Below are 21,661 nucleotides of genomic sequence, written 5' to 3'. Positions count from 1 at the left end.
TTCGTCGCTAAAAATTACATTCGACCAATATGAACAGTCATAATCTTCATTGCGTCTGACAAAGTCCAGACGGCGCTTGTTGTTCTTTACAGAAATCATTGGTGTGTCTTTTAGAATACAGCCTCGCAAATTAAAGTTATTTATTCTGTTCTTAACTGTAGAAAGAGAACATTTTAACAAGATTACACTGCTCTTGGATTTAGGAAGCCGTTTCAAATCTGTTTCTAAGGTTGGTGATCGAGATAGCATTGTGTTTCTTGTAAGACGTAATTCTTTGTCGACCGGAGTTAGGGGCATCACGAACACTGCCGGTGATTTTGGTGTTTTTGCACTGTCATTCGTATCGGTTTCTCGTCACATTTCAATCGACGGCCGATTTCACGATTGGATAAACCAGATAATGGGAATTAATGAGCTCCCTGCGATCACTACCAGCGAGTCGAGGTATCTCGAACAATATGTCACGTTGTATAACTTAGAAACAACAGCAATTACGATTAGATATGCTAAAAGGCGGATATTTTAAGCTGGGTTTTAGGTAATTTGTAACTGAGGAGTATCTGTTTTCTTCTCAGTTTGAAGCTATTTTTAGGGTTATTAAATTTCAAATCTGAACAGGTCAAATTATAGAGGAATCAAAGACTAATCAAATAAGGTACAAGGTGTTTAAACATTACATTCAAACATTTCATTATGTAAGTTAAATTCTGTAAATTAAAATATATACAAATGTATTTAAGTTAAGAATGTATTTTTCGGAACAAGGAATATATGCAGGAAAATTATATTCATTTCTTTAATCCATGAAATTTCAATAATGGCTGATATAAATAGAGGAAATGAAATACAATTAGCAAAATATTCAGCTATGAATAAAAATATTTTGTTTTTCAGCACACACAAACACACACACATACATATATATACAGATCTCTAATCTGTAAATTGCATTTTATATATAATTATTTGCTATAATAATTAAATACCTGCAGTCACTAGTGTTTCATCCTTTCGGGAATCTTTAGTGCAGGTTGTCACGATTAAGACCAGTCAATAGAGTCGAACCCGGTAACACAATCCATCTCTGGTTTGATTAGCAAAGACCATATCCATTCGACTACCGTTAACCGCGTGAAATAATGTTGAATTTAAACATTTTATTTTTAAATGCTTTTTAAGTCATATATATATATATATATATATATATATATATATATATATATATATATAATACCACACACACACACACCCACACACATATATATATATATATCTGTACATTTGACATTTGAGTAAAACAGCATATTGTTACGTAGTAGGTCGACCACAAGAAAATATTTATTAATTATTTTTCTGTCCGTCGATCTATCTATATATATATATATATATATATATATATATATATATATATATTATCTATCTATTTCTCTGTCTATCATTCTCGATCTATCTATCTATCTATCTATCTATCTATCTATCTATGTAACGTTAGGGATGGACGGGAGATGAACGTGAAGAATGTTAATAAAACTGTCAAAATATAATAAAAGATATCATAGACAAGTTCACCGGAAGCATTTGATCAGCTGACGAATCTACGTGTATGGTACCACGTGATCACGTTAGCTGGAGATCACATTGGGATTTGAATGTGGACGTTGATCAGAGCGGACGGTTTAACATGTCGTCCCCCACTTCACCGAGGAGTGAGCTGGCGTGTTTTAGAATGGAGACCTAGAATTAACCACTCAAGCAAATATATTTACTTTCCAATCTTGTGCTAAGGTGACTAAATATTATATAAAATACAATCAGCGTTCTTGGAAGTGAATGAATATTCGTCCAAACATGTTCAAGGCTCCTATCCAATAACAAGATTAATTCCAGGTGGACAAGATCAAAGACGTATGAAATAAGGAATGTCCAAAATACATGTATCACACACCCCACAAAAACACACACACGCGCGCATATGAACATTTAGACGATCAGAGCATTGGAATATAAATAGACCGCAAAAGCACAACTTAGGGTTCAGAAAGTGAAGAATCACCAGAAACATTTAGTGAAACGTATACACATAATGATGAAACATTCGTCGCAAGTACAAATAAAATATGGTATTATGGTACAAATTACACTATAATATTCCATCAAAAATGCTATAAAAACTAAATCATCATTTCATGTTTTAATTAGGACCTAGGGCTCAACCATCTGCGTTAATGCGTTCAATGTCACTTATACTCAACCTTCCATTTTAGATTCCGAAAATTATTTACATTAAGTCTTTGAGGCATTCTCTTTCGAAGCAGAAAAATTCTATAACATAATAAAATGTCTAGTTATGCTTTTTTCTAGTTTTTTTGTTTTTCCTGTTTTTTGTTTCTTTTCGGTTTTCGTATTTTTAATCACAACCCTTAATATCGATTTAGTTCTGCTTGCAATCTTTTGCATCTTTATCTCTCATGCATCATGTTGAAAAAATATTTATATAACCCTAATTAAAGTACCTACTCAGCTAATATATATATATATATTTCTTTTCCGCCTTCGCGCCATAAGCTCTTGCCATTCCTACCTAATACAACGTTTTATTTGCTTAGTGCACACCTGCAAACACCCATGCAACGCCGGGCATCCAGGCTAGTCATATATAACAACCTATTTCGTGTAATGCATATATTTTCTATGACGGCTTCAAATTTTGCAACATTAAAATTGGATAAAACATCAGTCTCTGTGCTTATCTATCTATCTATCTGCCTTTCTATCTATATATTTCCCCTGTCTCCCCCGCCCCTTGCTGCTTTCTGTCTCTGTGTATATGTCTGCTTTTTACTCTCTCTCTCTCTCTCTCTCTCTCTCTCTCTCTATATATATATATATATATATATATATATATATATATACTAACAGAGGAGGGGCTTTACCCGGGCGTAAAATACGCTTAAATATTACATTTTATTTTGTCCAGTGATTCCAGTACTGATTTCCAAAGTAAAAATTTTCATGTCATCAACTAGAATCGAAACCGAAATAAAATTGTAGCATTCTAAGCGGGTGACATTACCGCTGTACCAACGTGACACGCATATGAACTTATTTAAAATTTACACTAAAAAAAACTATATTAATGTAAAAAAAAGTTTTCTTTCAGTTTTTACCCATTTTTTGTCTCCTTAAAAACTATTTAAACCGCATAAAGAGCTACAAAAAAATCCAATCATTGAGGCTTGATTCTGGGCTTTTCCTAATCTCATTTTTACTTATCTAACATTCTTCTTATTTACTGTAACATAAAAACCTACAAAAAATACAATCATTGAGGCTTCTAGTGCCGCTCTGCGACTTTTAGTTTCGGGGTTTGAAAATATGGAGACAGAAATAATATAATGTGTATTGATTATCCCAGTTATTGTCCAATCACCGATGTTTACCAACAGAACTACATGGATGACCATTTGGGAAGACTATATATCGCGCCGAATCGAAGAATTTTCCATATTGCTATCTAGAGTCGCGCTTTATGTAACTCTATTGAAAAGCACCCCCGAATAAGCCTGCCTGGCGAGTACACGACAATACGGCACTTCACGTAATGGTGTGCAGGTTATGTTGAGAGATGCCTTTATAAATTTGCATAGCAAGTACATATTTGCCACAGCGAATAGTAACATCTGAAGTGTGTGGAACACGAAGTTGCACCTTGTGGATCACCTAAAAACCCTTTGTAGTTAAGGCTGTCTTAATCCTAATGAGCAAAAATGTATGCTCGTACATTGTCAACAATGATATAATGTAGTTTTGTGACGCAATTTTATTATAGAATGAATTTGGTGTCCGGTGTTGCCCACGTGTTTGGAGGTGTGTTGAGCAAACAAAAAAAAAAAAATTGGTAGGATGCAGGCAGGCAGGCTCGAACCCGTATTGCGATAGAGTAAAAGAACGCGAGAAAAAGTGACGTCTTTGTGCCCATCGCAAACTGGAAGTGGTGAAGGTTAAAATTAAGGCTGGTCAATCGTAAAGAGGAGATGACTTTCGATACTATCGGCGAAAAAAGCGTCTCCTTCCTGTAGAAAAGTGCCTAGTTGAGGGTGAAAGAAGTAATGTTTTTGCCCATTTTCCTATATTTGTCGTCCGAAGTGTCGAGCTTCAAAACGATTCTGATCTCGTGAAAATCTGTCGACTCTGTCCAAAGTTTTAGGCAGATCTACAAAAATACATACATACATACCTAGACGTACATTTAGAGAGACAGGTGAAATTAGATTATAACCTTTAAAAGGAAAGACTGTTATTGCCAGATGAAAGGCATAGTTTTTTGTAATTACTGACCCAATCATTGTGACCATTATATAGCGACATAAAAATGGTCAAATGACTAAAAAAATATATATGAATATCTATACATAGAAACATTTTTAAAAAATGCAAGTGAAATAAAACGAAGTTTACATCAGAAACAAATGAGCAACCTTGCTAAAGGAAGTCACCATAGACATGCTTCAACCTCCATTCTTTTTTTTCCTAATGCAACACAAGACTCATTTCATCTAGTTATCCGTTGGTCAAATTAAAACAATTTGTTCATCAAATGTAAATAAAATAAATTTGCTCACTTTGTAAATGCTGTTCTAACGTCAGTCTCTTCATGATGAATTGTCAAACAAAGATAGGCTCAACATAATCCTTAGTTTACAAATCATAAATTGAGGAAAATGGGAAAATAAAATTTAAAATACACCACGTCTAAAAGTGCATTATTGTCGTACAGACGGTCGGATTTCAATCCTGGCTTGAGGTAGTTGCCTGTCTAGCCGTCCTGATGAGCTGTGAAACAGCGAAACTGTACTGAAAGTATATGACTATAATGCTCCTCATCTTGTGTTAATCATGTTGAGAAGCGATACACGAATATACCATTAGCGTATAAGCGATGCTCTTTATGTAAACTAATCGAACTTAGGTATTCGGACCATCTCAAAACATCGTTAAACTCACGACTCACTCAGCAGCCGCACATAGCGTAGAGGTTAGGATCCTTAACTGTTGTACAGGCGGTCGGGTTTCAATCCTGGCTTGAGGTAATTGCCTGTCTAGCCGCACTGTGATACAGCAAAACAGTACTCTATGTGGATAACTATATATATATATATATATATATATATATATAAAGCTCTATGTGTGTTTGTGTGTGTGGTCACGAATAGGCTCCTATATGGTTGACTATTTTAAAAAATAACTCATTACATATAATCATAAAAGGTGCATCGAGACACAGGAATGAGTATGTTTGATCCGGCAGAACGGTGGTTCATTAAAATTGTGGGGTCTTCGTTCGCGCCTGGTCCACAAAGTATGGAAATAAAACATTTAAAAAATAAAAAAAAACGTTTACAAGTGTTTTTGATATAGATGTACATAAGAATACTTTGATAAGTGTGTTTTTAACTTAAGTAGGGAGGATATAATAAAATTGTGGGGTCTGTGTTCGCGCCTGGCCTCCATAGATGGAAATAGGCACAAACTTTAATAAAGACTTTATATCTATCTGCGTAAGTATATTTTGATAATTATGTTTCAGTATGAAGAAAAATGGTATAATAAAAGTATGGGGTGTTCTTTCGCACCTGATCTCCATAGAATGGAAATATGTGACAAAGTTTAACAAGGTTTTTTAATAGAGATCCACAGAATATTGTGATAAGTGTTTCAGTGTTTACAGGTATGGTATAATAAATTATGGGGTTTATCTATTTTATTTTTACTTTTGTCATATTTTGCTTTGGTTTTGATACCCCCAAATTCCACCCAAATTTACAAACCTTCCTTTTCATAACCTATCATACTTTCATAAATCAGAGTCCATTTTCTGTCGTCTGTTTTTGAACCCAGTCAACGACGGGTACTTTTGCTAGTACACACACACACACACACACACACACACACACACATATATATATATATATACTTCATTTACTCACATAAAATTAATATACGAAAGTATAGATTAATGCGTAAACTTTAAGTATATACTTTAAAAGTGCTCAATACGTAGGTAGAGCTAGTTAGTAATTTCTAATATATATATATATATATAGGGGTTTCATTAAAAAAAGGGTTTTCATTAAAATAAAGTCTTAGAGAGAGAGAGAGAGAGAGAGCGAAAGAGAGAGATGTTGTTGTTAAGAGCGATGTTGTAAGAGAGCGATTGTTCGTGTTATAACGATATTCAAATATATATTAAAAATGTTCATACTTAGAAGTGTAGATATGAGATGTAGAGTTCACATCGTAGATATGAGATGTGTATGTCAAGACATTTTAAACCACGTAATATACAAGACATATAATAACAATTTTCACTTTACCTTTTGGTAGAATTACAACACAAAGACGACGTTTATAAAAACACATGATGGGTGTATTTCTTCTCACGACCGGCCGTGGTTTTCATCATCAAAAATTCAAAGCTTCACATATTAAGTTTCAAAAGTGACCGTCTCGCTTCTAGACGTTCGAATCTGCATGTCTGTACTGTCGTCTGTCGTGCTTAGACTCTCTCTGACTCTCTCCAATTTCTCCCAAGTTTCTAACTGTATCTACAACTTCCGATGTTCCATGACGTCATACACATGTTAAGACATGCGTCTACTTTCACGTGTTTTGGACATGCGTGTCCAAAACTTTTTCCTTTGTTTACAAAAGGAATTTTAACCTATATTCCCAGTAACCTATGTTTCCAATATGCTAAAAACATGTTTATTAAATTATCTTGTATATTTGCATTCCTCAATTGAATTTTTCATAACAGAATTGACAACGCACATTCTTTTCTTGAAACTATTTTATCTCTAAGCTAAACAATGGTTTGTTTTACATTCAATTTTCTAATTCTCTCTCGTAATCTATTTCGTAACCTAATTTACGAGGTTCCAATTTCGACTATTCTATTTAATTCTCATTTTAACTAAATCTCTCTATTTTCATACTTACATGAAAAGGGGACATCCCTTATCATGTAACATATGGCGATTAAACTGCACTGAATATTCGGCTTTTCATCCACTCTAGGATTCCTCAGGCTTATGAGGAATCCTAGAGTGGATGAAACGCCGAATATTTAGTGTAGCTTAATCGCCATATATATTTTATAAATTACTATATATATATATATATATATATATATATATATATATATATATATATATATATATATATATATAGTAATAAGGATGATAAAACAAGGTGGGGATAAAATAAAATATTTAAACAGTTAAATAAAGCATTTGTTCGTTATCCTGATGCTTTTGAATCGTTTAAGATAAACCAGACTATATTAATAAAGGGAATCCAAAACTATATTAGCAATGTATAAAATGTATTTATAATTACATATAATAAATTTATATTAAAAAAAAATGTATATATGTTAAAATATTTTTAACATTTATATATGTAATTTTAAATAAGAATGTAAATATACTAAATACTAATTATAGTGGGGGTGATAAGTAGTTAAATTGATTAATCCTAATCTTATAAATACAAGACTGATAAATTAAAAAATTAAAATATGTATCCATTTTAAATGTGGAAATTGATGAATTGCACAGGTAAGAATTTCATTTTTATATTATGAAAAGGTTAGTAATTGTCAATTAAGAATAGGAAATTGGATCAAATGTTTGTAAAATGTCTTCTTCCTAAGATTAAGGGTGGTGGTGTTTGATCAACACTGCTGGGGAGCCATGATGTAATATACTGTTTTGTTTTTAAATCCCCGAAACAGTGTTTCATGGTAAACAACTGATGATCCCTTGAAAAATTAATTATTGGTATTATAGTAAATTCGAGAGCGAGTTGATGCAGTTATTGCTGGTGATTAAATTACTTACTGACTGGATGATTCTCTAACGAATGATAAAAAAAAAAATTGTTGTATAGTTTTAAAGGTTAAAAACTTCAAAGACTATATATATATATATATATATATATATATATATATATATATATATATATATATATATATATATATCAATTGCTTATGATGAAAGGCAAAATGTGATTGCATAAATGCATGTCAAATATTATTCGTTCCTGGACAACGCCAGACGTATTCACACTTGAACAAAACGAAGACGACAAAAACTTAATCCGAAGTGAATTTGCAAGACGTTGCCGTCAGCTGTTGTTGGATAGTAAATGGTTGAATGTCTAAGGAAAGAAAAGGCGACGAATGTGAATTGAATGCCGAATAATTACGACTCGTTCTATTATTTTATATAAAGAAGAAACATCTAAAATCTAACCAATATTTGCAATGTATTTCCATACTTTTTTACATAATTATTATACAATTGTAGTTGAAACAGACAATCAGAACAAAACAGTATGAAACTTACACACACATACACACACACACACAAACACACGCACACATAAATATATGTTTATACTAGTGATGGTACGATTCCCATATTTTTCCTGATTCCGAGAAAATTCCCGATTCCGATACAATTCCCGATTCGATACAATTCCCGATTCCGATACAGTTCCCGATTCGATACAATTCCCGATTGCGATACAATTTCCGATTGTAGTTGAAACAGACAATCAGAACAAAACAGTATGAAACTTACACACACACACAAACACATACAGAGAGAGAGAGAGAGAGAGAGAGACAGACAGACAGAGAGAGAGTGAGAGAAATATATGTTTATATTCGTGATGGGACGATTCCCATATTTTCCCTGAGTCCGAAAGAAATCCCGATTCCGATACAATTCCCGATTCGATACAATTCCCGATTGCGATACAATTTCCGATTCCTTTTCTGATTCGTTATAAATCTCTAAAAATGTAACTATAGAGTTGTTATTTTTCTTGATTTCTGTAAACACATATGTTAAAATTGCAAAAGATATTACTAAACATATAATTACACTGGTGGAGGATTGTGTATAAATTTTAGCATTAATACTATTTTAAAATCAATAAATGTTTATTATTTTTATCAATATTACAGCAATGGAAGATTTTGCTTTAAACAAAATCAAGTAAAAAAGACCATTAAAAGAATCGTTTTTGGCATCGGAAAATACGAACCAATGTTTTCGATTCTGATACCGATTACGATACCGATTCCGACACCCTCTTTTTTATTTTTGCGATCCTTATTCTGATTCAAATTAATTGTCTCGACACTAGTTTATATATATATATATATATATATATATATATATATATATATATATATATATATATATACATATATATATATATATATATGTAGTCATTCACATACAGTACAGTTTCGCTGTTTCAAAGCTCATCAGTGTGGCTAGTAAGGCAAAAACGCATGCTCGTACCCTGTCAACATTAATATAATGTAGTTTTGTTGTTCTATTTTATTATAGAATGACTTTGGTGGCCGGTGTTGCCCACGTGTTAGGAGGTGTGTGCTGAGCAAAAAAAAAAAAAAATTGCTAGTAGGCAGGCAGGCTCGAACCCGTATTGCGATAGAGTAAAAGAACGCGAGAAAAAGTGACGTATTTGCGCCCATCGCAAACTGGAAGTGGTGAAGGTTAAAATTAAGGCTGGTCAATCGTAAAGAGGAGATGCCTTTCGAAACTATCGGCGAAAAAAGCGTCTCCTCCCTGTAGAAAACGGCCTAGTTGAGGGTGAAAGAAGTAATGTCGTTTGCCCATTTTTTCTATATTTGTCGTCCGAAGGGTCGGCTGCAAAACGATACTGATCTCGTAAAAATCTAGCGACATACAAAATGTTCAAATAACTGAATAAAAAATATATTAATATCTATACATAGAAAAATGTAAAAAAAAAATGCAAGTGAAATAAAACGATCGAAACCCGGCCGTTTGTACGACAGTCAAGGCTGATATATATATATATATATATATATATATATATATATATATATATATAAAATCGCAAAGCTGTTGTAGTATTCATTTCATATTCATATGATTTTATTGCTGATATGTTGTGTCTTTCACTGTGTCTTCTTCAACGGCATAAATTTACCAAACAAAGATTCAGAAACATATATATGCGCATCCAAAAATACACAGTTTTTTGTTAATTTTCCTATTACCCATTAATATCCCTCGGTATTTTTTATAAGGCTCAGGACATAGCTAAAATTGAAACGCATCTAATTAACTAGAAATTAATATATTTATGATAGCTAGTAGAACAATGATCGTATATAATAATAATCCGTTGATCGAGAAGGAAAAGAGAAAATAATTTTTATATTACTATAGGTATATGAAAAGTATGAAAACATATAAATTCGGTCCGTAGCAATATTGGTGGATAAATTTACCTTACGTCCAAATAATTATAAGGGTATCGGCTACTTGTGAGAAAAAAAACAAAACAAGGAAAATAGAAGATGTGTTATATGGTTTTCGCCGCCAAACATATTCTCTAGATAAGGTTATAGCGTTATTGATAGGAATGTTTCATTGTTATCGTAGATTCAATAACACAATGTTACTCACAACCAAGAATTGTTCGGCTTTTATAATAAAGTATTTATAACTATATCAAACTGAAATATCAGCAATAAAAATATATGAATATGAAATAAATACTACAATAGCTTTAGAATATATATATATATATATATATATATACATATATATACATATATATATTAAATTGTAATTCAATGAATTTCCAAAAACTCTCATTGAAATGAAATCTTGCATATCGAGCAATTCTTGTTTAGATGGGATAAATTATAGAATATTACTGCCAGTAATATTTTGTAAACCTTACAATCTCACGTTTTCATAACAACTGATTGTTAAATAAAAACTATTCTGAAGTATATATATATATATATATATATATATATATATATATATATATATATATATATATATATATATATATATATATATATATATAGCTGCCTTGACTGTCGAACAGACGGTCGGATTTTGATCCTGGCTTGACGAAGTTGCCTCTCTAGCCGCACCGATGAGCTGTGAAACAGCGACACTGTACTGTATGTGAATGAGTAGATATATATATATATATATATATATATGTATGTGTGTATAAACTAGCTTACCGCTTACAAATTGGACAAGGATTTACTTATATCAGTAATCTTACCGACAAGTATTGTATTTGTAGGAAGAAAAATAAATGCCTACTAAACGGAAACTGTTTATCTGCAAGTGTAGTTTGTAAATATTAAGTTATTCCTACATATAACACTAAAACCAATGTCGGTACTTCACGCACTATGTTATTGAGAGAGATCAATATATTACATGTGCTCTTTTAACGTAGCACCTTACAAAAGTTCCACGTTTTAGCAAGATAATGTAAAAAAAGTAAAGGCTTCTTCAATCCTGTCAAACTGAATACTGATCGACAACCACAGCTCTCCTTGTTGACAGTTTTAAATGCCAGTCGCAAGTTTAGGGTATATATATATATATATATATATATATATATATATATATATATATATATGGGGGTCAAGGTTAATGGAGACTATGCCGAGACAAGTGTAGAGCACATCCAATGCCTGAAATCTCCTAAACGTCCCCCATCTGATACTTATCAGGCTCAACGTTGCTTAACTTCGGTGATCTGTATGAGAACCGTTGTTATAACGTAAGCTATATATGTTAGAGAGTTACAGTAAAATAAAATTCATAATTAATTTAAACAGTTCATTTGAGGCAAGACTAATTAATATAAATTTTATCAGAGAACAAACTTAGTTTGCGTAACTTTAACTCTTTCTACATATTTATATCCAAGGATAATATACTACATAAAAACTTGGAAATTATTCAAAGTTGTATGCAGAGAATGGTATATATTATCATTTTTTTTCAAACCTAGAAAATTATAAGAACATAATTTTAGCAATGGTTTCCTGGATACATATAGGGTAAGAAATATACTATGGCAAAAATTAATATTATTGGAAGATGATAACTTAAACAAGCGAAAAAAAATCTAAGACGTGGTTATTAAGAAAAGTGAAAAGAAACGAATGGACAAAAGATTTAGAAGCAATTTTACCTCCATAATGCGTCCTAAGGGGGTAACTTGAATTATCCCGAAAAATCAGTTTGGTAAAAATTTACATTTACTTGACAAATGTTTGTGCAAAAAAAAAAACTCAGGGCGAACAAGGGTAAATATATATTTTAGTATTGTGATGATTAATTTGAATCGAGAATCGAAAAAAATTCAAATTTGAGAATAGGAAAATATGTGTTTATTTTTAGTTACAACATAGTTGGTTATGGCTCGTATTAATGCTTAAATAATAAATATTTATTGATTTTAAAATATTGTTAAAACCGTACACATTGCATTTTTTTCTGTTAACTCCTCTGAAAAGAACCCTTTTTTGGTAATTAAAATGAATAGGAATCTGAAGAGGTAATTGTATAGGAATCGGACATTTAGAAATTCAGTAATATTCATTATCGGAATCAGGAAGATATTGGAATCGTCCTAAAACTAATATATACACACACACGCACACAAACACACAGTCATATGCATATATATATATATATATATATATATATATATATATATATATATATATATATATATATACATACATATTATATAAAATCCACTGTGTGTGAGTTCCTTTCCCCATAAGTTTTAAAGAGGCTGAATCTATATTTAGCAAATGTCACACAAAGTCACTTTATATGCCTGGTAGTGTTGTTATATAGGTTTCTTATAGAAATTTATCACATTTATAAAATATAGAAAAAATCGACTCTAAAAATATTATTTTTTGCTCATAGAAAAAAAAATAATTTTATGTTGCACCAGACAACCGAGATCATACTCAGCATTTTTTTACACAGTGATCACCACTTATCAAGGCCCAGAAGCCACTCAGGGATAAGGGTTATTGCGCGTAAAGCATGTAAAGGGAGATTCAATTCTCAGCAAATGATTATTTCTCAAAAATGCAGAATTAGTGTAATCTGGAGAAATAGCTCAGTGGTAGAGCACTCTACTACAGATCGAATGGTCCCTGTTCAAGGCTGAATGTACCTCCCTATTTTATTTTTCTTATTAATGAGTTCAATTTACGATAAAAGAAGAAATATCATTTTAAATTTCCGAGAATTATTTATTTGTTTGCATATTTTAAAACTAATCGTAAGTAAAGCATAAATAACAGCTGACGTGAAATTGAAAACAAACAGAGACGGAATTTGATGAACGAGATTATCCTAATTATTTTTGTATTTTTATTTAATTTGTGAATTAATCCACCGGGCAAATTATTCCGCGAAATATATAATTATCAAGAGAGGATTGATTCTACAAAAATACATGCGCAATCTGCAAGAATAAAAATATCAAGTTCAAGCATATTGTATGACCGGGGCACACCGGCTGTGCAGCTAGTACATACACACACAAACACACACACATACACATATATATATATATATATATATATATATATATATATATATATATAGTGCAAAACTTTGTTGAAATTCAAAGACTTACTTTATCTTTTTTATAACTTTCGTTTATTTTCGCCTTGGGTTTTTTTCATTACAGCTGTTTCGTAAGGGGGAAAGATATATTACGAGTTTTGTGTCCATGAAAATATCCTGTTGCAACCACCTACTTTGGATGATTTTCCATTTGATTTTAACTTTTAAACGGCATCTCTTTTACACAATAAACAATGTATTTGGGGAGGAGGAATTCCAAAGCCGCGCTTCCACACTTCCGCCATCTTCGGTGTTATGCTAAGTGGTTTAACCCATAATTTCGTATTTTTATTTTCTATTTATTTTTTATTTATTTTTTTTAATTTCCCGTTTTTCCTAATTTGTTTTTTCCAATTTTTTTATAATTTTATTTCTACATATGCGTGTTTATTTTAATATTTCTTTTTGCTTAGTATTTGGACTCGTATTATCATCTAATCTCTTTGCTTGAAGGGGAGGTTACTCTCATGACATATATTTTTATTCATAGGGTTACTTCTCTTGCACCGTTTTATTTCTTTATATTATTCGTGTAGTTTTGCCCTACTTTATTTTATTATTTCTTCTTTTTCCTTTTATTAATTTTTAGTCATATTCCTTTTTTTAATCTGGTCTAGTACGTGAAATTAAGTATCGATTTATGTGACAAACATCCGTGGATTACGTCTATTCGTTTGTTCAATAATTTTTCTTTTGATATTAGTATATCTTATGCTTCCAGTATACATAGCTTGAATGTTTTCGATTTGCATTGTTTATATTTTCTCGGCTTTATCAATCAGTGACCATCTTTATTTATATTCAGTTTTATTTTTATTTAATTCCTTTGTACATACTGCTGAAGTGGTTGAGTTTTCTTGTTTTTTTTTCAGTTATTTTCGTTATTACTATGGTTCGGTTTCTATTTTTTATAGTAATTGTAATTGTCACTATTGTTTTCATTTTTATCTACATTGCTTTTGTTGTCGTTATTTGTGATGTTATTTTCTTTCTTAGTTTTATTTTTAAACGATGATAGGTGATTACGATGTATGTCCTTAAAGCAAGTTCCGGTGCTCCCCAGATGTACTTAATTTCATTATTTGTTATGACTTCACCTTTGTATACTGTGTTTGAAGTTAAACATCCCCCCTTGGACATTCAGTAGGGTTCCGGCAGTTACATTCTTTTACGTTATTAGATTCATTTTCTGTCTTATCTCTATTTTTCAAAACTCTATTGTTCAAAAATTTGTTTAATTTTTTGTTATTGGAGCTAATTATGGTATTTGTTAAGTTAGCAGATATTGAGAAGTATTGCTTAACCATGTTTTTTTTTTATTAATTATCTTACTTAGTTTACTATCTGTCGGGAAATCTTTGTCTATAATTTGGTAAAATTCCATCGGGAGTTTATTTTTTATGTGTTGACTGAACGGTGGATTAAACCACATTTGGCTCCTTCTATTTTTCTTTTTGACTTATGTTTCGGTTTTATTATGGTCTGGCTTTCCGTTTTCATTTTTGTGTTTATTGTATGTTCTATTTTTTCATTGGTTTCTGCTCTTTTTTCCGTTTGTATATTTCCTCATCGACATGTTGTAAGATATTACATTTGCATTGTTTATTGTTCTTTCTGTACCTATGTTATTGTTTTGAGTTTCCTTAACAAATTTAATTTGTTTTTTATGTCCTGATCTAAGGCTTGGTTGTAATATTCCTTGTTTTTATTGAATAATTCTTCATTTTGTGATATTTTTGGATATTATTTTTGAGATGCTAGGTATAAGTGTTTTTTTTTATACTATTCGGATGGTTGGACTTGTGATATGTGTAGAATATCGTTTGGCTGGGTTTATGGTATGGCTCATAGGAGTTGTTGTCTCGATTCAGGTTTATATCTAAGAAGTTTACACATTTATGGTTTGGGTTAATTGTTATATCTAGGTTCAGATTACTGAAGAATTGTTTAGTTTTTCGTTTGCTTTTTCAAATAACCTATTTGTTGAGTTCTTGTAAAACAATGCATCGTCCCGTTATAGTCCTCCTTTTAGTCCTGGAATTTGTTTATATAGTTCATTTAGTATATAAACGCTTACAAGGTCCCTTACTTTTGCACTATTCGAGGAAACCATTGTGACGTCGAATCTGAGGTTCCGGTTCTTTCTGGTCCGTATTTTATTAGAGTTTTTCTGGTTAATCTTATAATGTCTAATTCAAATTTTGTTATCTTTGTTAGTTTTCTAGCTAGTTCTAATGCTTCGTCGAAGATATTAGGTGAAATAGAGTTGTAATAGGAATCTATTCACTCAAATGTGATACTTAAATTTATGCATTTTTAAAACAGTATTATGAAGCTAATATTTCATTTCTTTTTAAAATGCACCTAACGTAGCGTAGTTTTCTTAAAAATGAATTGAGTGCCACCAGTTAGAATTAGAAGTAAGGCATTGTGCGCCCAAGTCTTCCTCGTTACCGTTTGAGCTATAACGTAATAAAACATATATTTGCGCATGTGTATACACTAATTTAATTTAGCTTACACTTATCAACTTCTATTTTTTTAAATTTCGGAGCTTAGCAGTCATTTTCTCGGCAAGAAATATGTTGAACACACCCATAGATAAGAATAATTACGGAGAGAGCTTAGTAGATACGGTTTTTCAAACGGACAGACAGACAAGGCTAGTTTTATTTAATTTATTAAAAACAAATTAAGTCAAGTGAGTAACATTTTGTTCTGGAGAATTAAATCGTTTGCAGTCTTCACCATTTTCAGTGCTCTTTTACCACTAAATTAGGCAGCTGTTCTTCTGACTGGCGTTCACGATAACTATGCAATTTGCAACATCCTCTGATCTAGTTTGGGCGTAAGATAAATAAGGGGCATTACTTTAAAAACTACATTGTATGTGTTGGTGTGTGTGTTTGGCTTTACTTTGAAACTTGTTCGTATAATACAATCTACCAAATACCCACTGGGTTTATATCGTAGTCCTCGATAACAATAATAGCTATTCATATAAGTATTTATTTATAAAGGTATTAAAAAAGATTTGCTACACTGGCATAGCAATAACATATATTCATATTGTGTTGTGCATGTTGATATTTAAACGTTATATATATATATATATATATATATATATATATATATATATATATATATATAAGACACTGTATTTGTCTGTCTGTCCTTCTCCATTTTTAAAATATCTCTCTCTTTCTCTCTCTCTCTCTCTCTCTCTATCTATCTATCTATCTTTACAAAAGTAAAAGTCGCAGATATTTTTTGGGCCTTCTTTTATGGGGGTTTAACCAGTCAAAATAGTTTTAAAAAGGGGTCAAGAAACGGGGAAAAATTGTAAACCTCGTTATACACTTTTGTACATGTATCTTAGATTATTTTTAATCAGCTTGTATATGCGTAACTTTGTACATTAGTTAGGTAACCAACTTCCAATACTTTTGTTTGTACTTTAGAAATTTACAATCATATATGCTAAATCTGCACAAATGAAAATATCATATTAAAGCTTATGTTAAAACCACGCAATGCCTGACAACCCCCGTTGCTAATATATATATATATATATATATATATATATATATATATATATATATATATGTGTGTGTGTGTGTGGGTGTGTGTGTATGTGCGTGTGTGGGTGTGTGGGTAAACCGTAGAAAACATTTATTGCAATTCAGGTGCATAGAGAAAGGCGCGGTTATCTCTGCATCTAATTATGAGCGCAAGTGTATATTTTAGCAGTGCTTTTTATTCATATATCAAGCCGATTCATGTTATTTCTTTCTATCGAATTAATAAATATAGGTAGTCGGGTTAGGGTTACATAATTAATCGCATTGACTAAGGACCTGAAATTTCAAAGTTCAAATTCAGTTCGTTTCACAAAAATTATTTTCACTTGGGATGTTTGCAACGTTTTCGCGGTCTCTCTCGTAATTACCCGATGTCTTACTAGAAAGTATTCTGACTACGAAAACATAGGGAAACGATGCTTTACAATAAATCTTTTGGAGTCATACTATAGTATGATGATGATGATGATGATGATGATGATGATGATGAAGGTTTTAGCCGGTCTCCAACAAATAGTTATTTGTGTTTACTTTTATTTACCTACTAGCGGGGGAAACTTGCCGTTATCCGGGTGTGTGGAGGTGTAGTAAGGAACCCCGAGTGGGAGGGTGATTAAAAAAGTGGTAGGCGGTTTTAGTGAAAAGGGGTGTTAAAAGTGGTAGCATACACGCAGGCTCAAATCCATAAGGATGAGAAAGGAAAGAAGGTGTAAAAAACGTGATGTTTTTACCGATGCGTCCACAGCAGAACCGGAAATCGTGAAATTCGAAATTAAGTGTGGTCTAATCAAAGGTGACAATGACTTGTTAAAATGTCGGCGAAGAAAGCGACCCCGTCCTTGTACGAAACAGGTTAAGTAACGACTATTTTGGGGGAATTATTCGATATTCGTCCTCAAATAAATCGAGCTTCAAAACGATACTGATCTCGTGAGGATCTGCCGTCTAAAATTTGGGAGACATACAAACATACACGCACACATTTTGTCTTTACTATATTATACTAGCATGGGTGTTCGGCGTTGCCCGGGTGTTTAGAAGAATGCTTTTAGCAAAAACAAAAAAGTTGTAGTAGGCGGTAAGGCTCGAACCCGTGACGCGAAAGCGGAAATGGATATGGAAGCGTGTGTAAGGGTGTTGGTTGAGCAAAAAAAGGAGGAAAATTACGAGCGCAAAAAATGTGGTAGTAGGCGGACAGGCTCAAACTCGTACTGCGAAGGAGGAAAACTAAGTAAAAAAAACAAAAAAACGGCACGCATTAGCTACTGCGCCCATCGTAAACCCCAAAGTAATGTAAGTTCAAATTAAGGCTAGACAATCGAAAAGAGGTGATGACCTTCGAAAATATCGGCGAAAAAAAACGACCCCTCGTTGTAGAAAAGTACCCAGTTGAGGGTGAAGGGAGTAATGTTTTTAGCCACTTTTTCGAGAATTGTCGAGAAGGGTCGAGCTCTAAAATGATACCGATCTCCTACAAATCCGTCGCATACATGCATACGTATGTACATACATGCATACATGATGCTGATTGCAACGTCTTGCCAGACGAGTGCCACTCCCTCAGACAATTTATATCCATGAGCCCAAATGCCTGAGGGAGTATCTATACAAATATGATGTTACAGAATCTTAGCTTTGTACGACAGCTGTCTCTCTCTCGGTTAAAAATGTTGAGATCCAGCAACAAACAAGAGCAAGATAGCCAGCAACAAATTAAACTGCAGACCAGCTTAATGCGGGCAATGGTCTTCCGCTGTATGTTTTTTTTTAAATCAGAGATTTGCTTCTCCTAGAAAGGTTGCCTTCACCACGGCTTACGGAAGCCCTCTCTGCCTCAATACATATATACACACACACAAATATACACGGTGCTAGTTGGCCGTTGACCCAGAAAAGGAGTTCATTCGCCCTTTGGAAGGTCTTGTTTTTAATCCTTCAGGGAGACTAGCCGCCCTCCTCACCAAACAAGCCTAGTGGGGGAACCAGTTTAGTCGCCGGTGACCCGACCCTGAGGCAGGCAGTACTGGTTACATGGTACCAGTAGCACATGACATGACCTGACATACATACATACATACATACATACATTAAAACAGACAGGTGAGATTCATATTATAGACGAACACGAAGTAATGACATATTTATTTTTGCTTCCTCAACTGTGAAGAATGTTATTTCTTGACTTAACACTTAATCTAATAAGATACAGTATTACCCTTTTAATTAAATGCGAGAAAGATTAATTTCCCTCTGCTCACTTGCTAAGTTTACTATATTTTTGCATGCTATCTATGTGATATCTTACCATTACCAGATTCCAGCATCTGTATCCATCTATTCTGGTTGATCGTATTATTTATTTCTTATAACTGCACGCCTGTGGAACTCTGTTCCGTCTGCCTGCTTCTCACCGGACTACAACTTGGATGCCTTCAAGTCCAATGTTAACAAATTCCTAATGAACCGCCCCCTTAAGTAAACACTTCATCAAATGTCCACACTAACGTAATGTACTTGCAATAACCCTTATCCCTGAGTGGATTCCGGGCCTTGATAAGTGGTGATCACTGTGTAAAAAAAATGTATTGCTTTTGTTTGATGTAATGTCACAAAATTACATGATCATTCGTGTGATTCGCTGCCACTGTGATCCTATTTTATTTTGAATATTTGGGTAGAATATTTTATACGAAAAAGTATCTTCATATTAGTTTCCCCTGTAAAAAAGCGAGATTTGTTTTAGGTGCTCACCTAGGCTCAAGATATGAATTCTTCCAGAATGTAAAAATAGACCGAAAGGTAGTACTCTCCCTCTTGCCAGTGTACTTTTTTAGTACACATCAGTCCAACAGAAATTGCACCATTTCGATGGCTATTTTGGTGTCAGGTTTATGTAACATGTTCTGTGTAGCCCTAGGAGGTCAACCTTCCTTAGCGTTGCCGCCCGGCTTTCGAGACGAGCAAGTTTATCGCCTGTTGCCTGAGGTACCCTTCTAGGGAATCCTTATGGGACTACTCAGACTTAATTTTGTCTTGGTACACTGGCTTATTGTTAGATAATGGCCACACAGAGCAGTAATACGTTTATCTATCAGTTTATCTAATTATGTATGTATATATGTATGGGCATGTATATCTATCTATCTATCTATCTATCGATCTACATATCTATCTACCTATCCGTCAATATAATTACTTTTCTAGCTAGAGTTACGTAGACAAGAGAGTTAAAGCAATGTTTTGTAAGGTCAAATTTGCACCTGGAAGAATGGTGATCGGAATTTGACCTGTCGCATATCACATGTTCCGGCTTGACAAGCACAGTTTGGAGTTGGATTGAAGACATCGAAGGAACAAGATTGTCTGTTATTTGAAAAGGGGTGGACTCTAGTAATTAAATAGAAAAGTTTACAAATGATATTTTAAAAAGGATAGAATCGAACCCAGTAAGCAAGATTAAAAGTTAGTAGAGATATTTAATTTAGGAATGCAACGATTGATCATTCTTTTACAAATAATTGGATATCAAAAAGAATGGGCAATACAAAGTTGAAAATAATGTTTAGTGAAACAGGTTAGATTTTGTAATGACACAATACATTTAGGAATTTCTTCGTTACCAAAACGTGAGTAAGCGCATGGTAATCTGAAGACGTCATAAATGACCCAAGAAGAATAATTGTTTTTTACATATTTTATTTGTCTCCGAAGAATTACTTCCAGCATTCCTTTGACGTCATAAAGAAAGGGGACTTCCAATATATTGATATGGGTTCGCGTCAGTTAGACCGTGTCGGATGCGACTTAGTGAGAGTCAAGACCGACTAACGAAGCGAATAAGGGGAGATTACACCACACAGCCGTAAAAGCTTGTGTCCCTGAGTCATCTATCAACCAGCTGATCGAATAAAGATTTTCATAAATTTTGTAAACCTTGACTTCGTCTTCGTCATTACAACTGAAAGGTAAATCGGTCTTTGTCCATCGTCTGTAAATGAAATTTATGCAGCGCCCTTCACTGTCTTAACTGTCTGTCCCCTCTGTGTGCAGTCAGCACCAACACTATTCAGGGTTTAACCGGCTTCCTCCGAGGGAGGAAGTTTCATGGGAGTATGAAATTCACAAGCGGTCCCCAGTCACATGTATATTCGTGTTAGCGGATATGACGACGTTAGGTTTTTGCAACTTTTTGCATGGAGGTATCGACGTCCTCCTACTTATAGCACCTGGACTTCCAAAATTGGTCACCCATTTTAGTAATGACTAGGCTCAACGTTGCTTAACTTTGGTGATCTGGTGGGAACCAGTGTGTCAACGTGATTATGCCTTCTGATGTAAAAGATCTGTAAATATCTTCCCCATGCTTCCGTTCAGTCTTGAAAGACAATGGATACCCTTTAGGGGAAGTAGCGCGTGTAACTGTGAGGCAAGGGTTGCGCAATCAGCAACCATACATCTCCTGAATCGGCACTGTGTTGTTCTTTGGCAAGGAGAAGACCTGGACGACTGGAAAAATGCCGGGATAACCGGAGA

The sequence above is a fragment of the Euprymna scolopes genome, chromosome 39 (assembly GCF_053919585.1).
Source record: "Euprymna scolopes isolate OS-2025 chromosome 39, ASM5391958v1, whole genome shotgun sequence".
NCBI classification, from domain to species: Eukaryota; Metazoa; Mollusca; class Cephalopoda; order Sepiida; family Sepiolidae; genus Euprymna; species Euprymna scolopes.
Note: the sequence above shows the minus strand (reverse complement) of the source record.